This window comes from Arachis duranensis, chromosome 8 (genome assembly GCF_000817695.3).
Source record: "Arachis duranensis cultivar V14167 chromosome 8, aradu.V14167.gnm2.J7QH, whole genome shotgun sequence".
Taxonomy (NCBI): Eukaryota; Viridiplantae; Streptophyta; class Magnoliopsida; order Fabales; family Fabaceae; genus Arachis; species Arachis duranensis.
Window position 1 is genome coordinate 38,593,617 of NC_029779.3, and position 8,503 is coordinate 38,602,119.

Consider the following 8,503-nt stretch of genomic DNA (forward strand, 5'->3'; position numbering starts at 1 on the left):
CAAATAATTAATCAATGTGTTAAAACTTAAAAAAAAATTATTTTTTTTCATTTAATAATTAATATTTGTATAACTTATAAAAAAAATCAATCATTCATCTAATCTAATATAATAATAATAAAGATTAAGGTTAAGCAAAATCAAATCAAAGCTGTAAAGAGAATAGGGTGTAGGGTTGTGGGTCCCTAGTAGATGTTCCCTGTTTAGATTGCATTAGGAGATGATTAAAATTTGTGGGACCCAAATAGGGTATGCCTCCTCTGTCCTTAGCAAAATTCCAGAATTCCCCACTCCATTTCCTCACTCTTTTCCTTTGACCCCTAACCCACAGAACAAACCCTATCTTTTCCCTTCATTTAATACTTTTTTAATTAAACCCTCCCCCTTACTTTCTTCCTTTTCATTTTCTTTCCCTTTTTCAAACTTAAACAAGCTTGGTGCTTCTATCATCCCTCTTACATGATTTTATTTTATTTTTTTACAAACATTATTTAAATAATTTGCAACTATTCAAATTTAGGTTAATTTTATGGGTTCCCAGTGTAAAAATATTTTATATAAATATCTAATCTTATATTGTAATTTACTTAATAATTCATTAATCATTTTTCTTATTCTATTTAATAACAATTACTTATCAAATCAATTATATTATATATATACTAAAAATTAGTTACTAAATTAATTATTCAAATAAAATATATTTAAAATAAAAAATATATATTAAAAATAAATTTAAAAAATATATATTTATATACAAATATATAATAATTTTTTTATGTGCAACTAACATTTTTGTTATGTGATACTTAAGTTAGGGCAATATCTATTTCAATAGCAATTTGGAAGGACACGTGGAGGTGAAAGCTAGTAAAGAAAAAGCAAAGGGCTCACTGTAGGTTAGGTAGACTATGGTAGTTAATATTTTTTGTTTTGAATAAATTATTTTTTATTAAGAAAAATAATTGAAAAACTAGAACTTGTTACTTTAGATATTAGATAAATTAGTATATAACAAAATAAAAAATAAATTAGTCTCCTAATTGTTAGAATTTAAAATAATTTAATCATTTAACCATATTTTCTATCAAAATATAAATAATTATCTTTTTATTATTGGATACTAATTAATTTATCTAATATTAAAAAAATTAAAGACTAATTTAAAATGTTACTCATTATTTAGCATGTATTATATCCTATGCTGGTTGGTCAAATATTTCAATGCAATTATAAGCTTCATCATGAATAAAGTATCCTAATATTTTTTTTTCTTTTTGATTATATTATAAAAATTAAATTGTAAAATTAAAAAAGAAAAAGCAAGGACACCCATTGGGTAGCATAAATGTGGTAAAAAACATTGACGTAACGATTAGAACTATGGAAGACAAGATACAACTTCAAAACATGTTATTGGATGAATTGATATCAAAGTAAAAATAAAAATAAATAAATAAATAAACATACGTTTGTATATACTTCTTTTATTATTATAAACAACAAAATTTTTTACTTTTAATTACTGTATGACTTCAAGTAAAAAATTTTGGGGATATTATGTTAGACAAAATATAATTTTTATAAGAAAATTATAAAAAAAAATAATTAGTTACATGGTAATGTCTCCGTATATAATATTTATATCTATTTTAAATTAAATTAGATCATTTGACAGCCAAAAATTTGGTACACGAAAATTACACTCACACTATGTAATTCCGCACAACTAGCCAGCAAGTGCACTGGGTCGTCCAAGTAATACCTTACGTGAGTAAGGGTCGATCCCACGAAGATTGCCGACTTGAAGTAAGCTATGGTTATCTTATTATTCTTAGTCAGGATATCAATATGGTTCTTTAGTTTCAAATGTAAAACGTGAAAGAGCATGAAATGAATATTTGTTACGCGGTAATGGAGAATGGGTTGGAGTTTTGGAGATGCTTTGTCCTTTGAATTTCTGCTTTCCTACTGCCTTCTTCTTCACGCACGCAGGTCTCCTTCCATGGCAAGCTGTATGTTGGTGGATCACCGTTGTCAATGGCTACCAGCCGTTCTCTCAGTGAAAAGGGTCCATGTACATGGCTAATCATCTGTTGGTTCTCACTAATGTTGGAATAGGATCCACTAATCCTTTTGCGTCTGTCACCACGCCCATCATTCATGAGTTTGAAGCTCGTCACAGACATTCCCTCCCAGAATCTACTCGGAATACCACAGACAAAGTTTAGACTTTTCGGATCTCAGGAATGCTGGCAATTGGTTCTAGCTTATACCACAAAGACTCTGGACTCACAGATTGAACGCTCTGTTGTCAGGAGAGGCAGTCAAACTCGTGAGCCAGAAATCCAAGAGATAAACGTCCAATCTAAGGTAGAACGGAAGTGGTTGTCAGGCACGCGTTCATAGGTTGAGAATGGTGATGATTGTCACGGATCATCACATTCATCATGTTGAAGTGCGAACGAATATCTTAGAATAGAGACTAGCGAGATTGAATAGAAAACAGAAATATTTGCATTAATTCATCGAGACACTGCAGAGCTCCTCACCCCCAACCATGGGGTTTAGAGACTTATGCCGTCAAAGATACAAGTTCAGATGTAAAATGTCATGAGATGCAAAATAAATCTCTAAAAGTAGTTTATATACTCAACTAGTAACCTAGGTTTACAAAAAATGAGTAAACTAAGATAGATAGTGCAGAAATCCACTTTTAGGGCCAACTTGGTATGTGCTGGGGCTGAGCATTGAAGTTTTCACGTGCATAGGCCATTCTTGGAGTTAAACGCCAGTTTGTAACCTGTTTCTGGCGTTTAACTCTACTTTGCAACTTGTTTCTGGCGTTTGATGCCATTGATTTTTGAAACTCACATGAAATGCGAGAACAGTTAGGGGGCCAATTTAAACCCGCAACAGGTGTACTAATGGTAACTATCAGCTGACATTAGGATAGTTTATAAATAAAGCTTTAGGAACACGTTGTAGGCAGTTCAGTTCTTCTTGGAAAACACTTAGAAACCCAAAATACTCTCAGCCCCTTGGCATCACAAAGTAAAATTGGGAATCTTAAGTAATTCCTCTGAACTCAAACACTTGTACTTTGCTTTCTTTCAGTTTTTATTAATAAAATTCCTCTACTTTTACATCTTCCTCTCTTTTACGTTCATGTTTCTTCCTTCATCTTCTTTTTAATTTCCTGTTTATTTCAATTTCCGCAATTTACTTCGTCACCGGCACCTTGCATTTACATGTTTATTTGTTACTTTTATTCCTTTTAATTTTATTTGACGTTACAATTGCGACATTGAAATACCCACATTGTTCTTTTAAACATTAACAAAAAATTTGAGTAAAACAAATACTATAAACAATAAATATTTAAAAAATAAACATTCAAATTCAAAGTTTAGTTTCTAAAAAAATAATAGATGTTATTTTTATTTTGTGAGAGTAACTTTAAAAAATTTTGTCATTTAATTTATGAATGGTTGATTTCTGTATATGAAATTATTGTTATATTATTCACGGTTATGTAGAAGTGGTATATTTTAATTTAGTATAGATGTAATCACAAATCAGAGAGTCTTATTTATGTTTTAAAAATTAAAAAAAATAAAGTTCATTAGAAGATGAGATTTGTGTAAGTTCACAAATCGGAGAATCGATTTTGTGCAAGTAGTTCACAAATTAGAGGGTCGGTTTTGTATTTTAAAAATTTTTAAAAATTAAAATTCACAAATTAAAAGGTCAAATTTGTGTAAGTTCATGAATTATTTAATTTTTAAATTAATTTATAATATTTTGATTTATAGTATAAATGATAATTTATTTAAAATTATAAAAATAACAACAAAATTAAATTTTAAAAGATGAGGAAAAAAAACTTAAAAAACAAAACTGTAGTCTTAAACATAACTAAAATTATTTGGAACGTATGAATATTTTTTAAAATGTTCAATATTTAAAATTATTTGATATGTATGAATATTTAGTTATGTTCCAGTTTTGCATATGGATATTTTTTCATCTTTTTAAATTTACTTTGTTGTTATATTTATAATTCTAAATAAATTATTATTTTTATTATAAATCAAAATATTATAAATTAATTTTAAAAAATAAATAATTCATGGACTAAAGAATTTTTTTAACTAATTCATAAATCAAATGATAAATTTTTTTAAAAGTACTCTCACAAAATAAAAATAACATTTGTTAATTTCTTATACAAAATGTAAAAAAAAATTAGTATTATACACAATAATTTAGAGATTAAATTTTGAATTTGAATGTTTATTTTTTTAATATTTATTATTTGTAGTATTTAGCATTATTTATGCATACTTAAATATTTAATTAAAACTAATTAATTTTATTAATAAAGTAAACACAATAAAATATATTTCTTTAATAATAATTTAGTATTAATATTTAATTAAAAAAATCAAAATATGAATTTTTATATATTTGTCTTGTCACATCTGAATAATGTAATAATGGCAAGAGATAGATGTCATTCTTAAATCTATGCCACGTTAGTTTTCTCATGTGTAAAAAAAAAATTATTTTTACATCATATAATTCACATAAAAAATAGTAGACAAGATGTAAAAGAAACAGACATGCGTTTAAAAGAATCTAAACCCATGCTAAAAGATAATCCTACAACTAAAGTGCCTCTGTCTCAATCACCAAAAAATCTCGTACAGAGATCGTTTGGGGGGTGATGGATTGGACAAAATGAACCCAAAAGAGATTGTAAATTTTGTGGTAGAAAATTATTTTTTGGACAAATAATTTATGGAGCTGCAAGTGGAAGAGGGAACTCTCTTCAATCCAAAACCAATTATTGAAGTTAGCGTAGAAGAGTATGATGAATGGTGTAGATCTTGGACTGATCATAAAATCCTCTTGGTAAAAGAATTACTTTGCAAGTGATGGAACATTAGATCACAAGAAAATGGAATAAGACAGAAGTAGTAAGAGTGATGGATCTAGAAGAAGGCTTCTTTTTAGTTTGTTTTGCTAATAAGGAGGATTACTCTCAAGCCCTTTTGAATGGCCTTGGATGATCGCTAATCACTACTTTCTAGTCCAAGCTGGAAACCTCTATTTATCCCTTACGAGATGAAGTCAAAAAGGTTGCGGTTTAGGTTAGAATCCCTTATTTATCTGCGGAGCTCTAAAAAAATATTTCCTTGAAAGGTGGAAGGAACCCTAGGTAGATGCTTAAAGTGGACGAGACAACTTCTATTAATTCTATAGGTAAATTTGTAAGGATTTGTGTTGAATTGGACCTGCGAAAGAAACTAGTTTCTTCTTTCTCAGCTTTGGGTAAAGATTTTAATTATGGAAGGTATGGCAACAAATTTGATGGTTGTCCAGAAAACGTTATTGAAGACATGTGTGGAATAAAAATGACAAATCTGATGGTTCACCATAGCAACGGTGATGGAGGCAGCGATGCATCCAGGACATAAATCAGAGAAGAACTATTAATGATTTCCTCCTTAATAATAATGATGGAAATCAATTTCTAATATTCTTCGTGAGATGATATCACATGTGAAAACTAAAGAAGAAATTTTTTTGGACCTTGAATGGTAGCTAAAAAGCTACAGAGAAAAAACAAAAAAAAAAGAGAAAATAACGCTGCCAAAAAGAAAAATATCTTCAACGAGATTTGATTTCCTAAAAAATGAAGACGATTCAGGTGAGGACCATAATGGCGATGAAGCTGGCAAAAATGTGGGAAATCAGATTATTAATGGAGAAAGCTCCAAAGGTAATGATCATGGAGCCAAATTCGATAATAATAGAGGGAAATAAAAGTAGGCAGCTAACAAAAACAAGAACAACAAAATGGTTACCGGCAAGCACAATGAAAAACTTAAGCAGCAAAATAACAGACAAATCCAATTAGGAGGCCCTAAACAAATGCAGAAGGAGAAAAAATCAAATTTAAAAGAAAAATCAGAATTTAATTCAAGTGAATATAGAAAGCAGCAGGCAGTAGATCTCATGGGATCAGTTTTATAATATTGCTAATAATATAAGTAAAGGGAGCCAGAAAGAAAGCCATATTTCTCTAAAGGATAACCTTAAAAATCAATGTAATTTTGGGACCTCGAAAAATAAGATTGGTGGTGAAGGAGGTCATGGTGTAAGAGAATATAAAGACAAACCCCCAGAGCAATATGATGTGCAGCAAAACAACATGATGATGGAAGATGAAAATAACGCAGAAGAGTGTTTGGGTCTAGAAGGAAGAGATGAAGTACGTGTTTCGATTACAGTTTATAAACTAGAGTTTGCATAAAATTGATTTTGTAAAATTGATTTTGATGATAAGTTAGTTTGGGTTAACGTGATTTATGTTTGGTAATTTTTATATCAAAATTGATTATAGTAAAATAAATGTTGTTTGGATTATACTACTCAAAATCACTTTTAGATGAAAAATTACTAAAATAGACATCAATTTTATATACCTGCAAAATCAGAATACTATAAAAAATAATATAAAAAATATTTATCATATAAATAAAATAAATACAATAAAAAATAAAAATATAAAAGAGAGTACTATAAATTTTATAATGTCACACAAAAAGAAAATATTCTATAATTTTTTTTAGTATCGTCAATACTCTTTAATTTAGTATTATTTTAGACTATAAATTTTTATTATTTATGACTCTATTGTTACTTATAATTAATTTTTTATTTATTTTGTCCTTTTTTTATAGGATCATAATTTATATTATTCAAAATTTTGATAATAAACGTAGTATATAATAATTACAATTACAAATTTTACAAATTCAGAATAAAAAATAAAAAAATTAATACAAAACAAAAATAGAGTACATCAAAGAATAAAAAAAAAATTATACAGATAAGAAATAATAAAAATTCCATAAAACCAACAACATATATCATATGAACAAAAAAATACCATAAAACGTAAATAAAATTCATATGAATAAAATCAAATAAAAATAAAAAAATTTCAATTTGTTAGTGATTGAAATAAATCTGAACGATTTTGATAAAAAAAATGGAACTAAAAAATTATGAAGAAGTAGGAAGAATTACAAAAAATGACTGTGAAAGGGTAGGATTGGTAAAAAAGAAATATTTTAGCTTCTCCTAAACGTAAAACGTGAGCTTCTCCTAAACGTGGGTTCAGAGGCAGAATCAATTCTGCGTTCACAAAGATAAAAATTGCCAAATATCAAAGTGAAACTTTCAAGAAGTTCAAACGGGCTTCTCTCCTCTGCAACATGTTTGCCAAACACACCCGAAGTTGATGCTGCTTCAGAACATAGACCCATGGAAGCTTAATTGCTTCTTGATCTCGGGGTTCAGGGGGTATTTCTTATAATTCTGTTTTTTGTCCTTGTTAATTTTTTAAGTTTTTTAATGAATATCATCATTGGGAACAGTAGAGGGGCCTCAGCTAAGGGGAAAAGCTAGATATGGTTCTAAGTTTTGCGTTTTACTTGAAGCTCATGTTTCAGGCGCTAAGGTCGAAGCTGTTATCAAGAAAATGGGGTTCAATTTGTGGTGTCTTAGTGAAGCAGAAAGTGTTTCTCTAGGGGAATTTGGTGCCCCTGGATGAAAGATAATTGGAACGTTAAGCCTCAACAGATTCACAAACAGTTCATCCATCTTGAAATGTAGTATGAGAACACGAATTCATAGTTCTTCGCAGCCAGTTATAGAAGCCCTCAAGAAAGTCGAAGAGTTGATCTTTGGAATAATTTAGAGAACATAGCTTCAGCTATTCATGGGGCATGGTGTTTGGATGAAGACTTCAACTCTATCCTCTCTCTCTCTCTCTCTCAATGACTCATGGAGTTCTTCTAACCTTTTTCAAAATACATATAAATTTGTAGATATCATTAATAATTGTGATCAAACTGACTTTGGCTTTTCTGGTCCTCTTGTTTCGTAGCAATAGAAATGCATACAGATCAGATCAGATCTAATATTCGTATATTTTAAATTTGAATCCAATCCTATTCGCACATGAGAGGATCGGATCGGATCGAGTGTTGGATATATCCGATTAAAAAAATTATTTTTAAGAATTAAAAAAATTCAAAAAAATCTCTTGAAGAATCATTATTCAAACAGAAGCAAAAAAACAACAATAGAAATTTTATAAATGATAGTACCAATTCAAAATAATAACAAGAGAACCAAAATTTCTAATAGCAATACATCTAAATTTAATAGCTAATAGAATCCAAATTTAAAAAAAAATTAAACCAAAAACCAAAACCCATAACTTAAAGAAGTAGAATCCCAAAACTTAATGAAAACAGAAATATAATCAAAAGCCAAAAGAAAGCGCACAAGCAGAAGCCAGAAAAAACAGAAGCTAGAAGAAGAAGCCAGAAGTAGAAGCCCAAAGAAGAACGGCGACGACAAACCTCGATGAACATTGAAACATAGGCGATGAATAGAGGTGAGGAAGAGAGCGGCGAGAAGT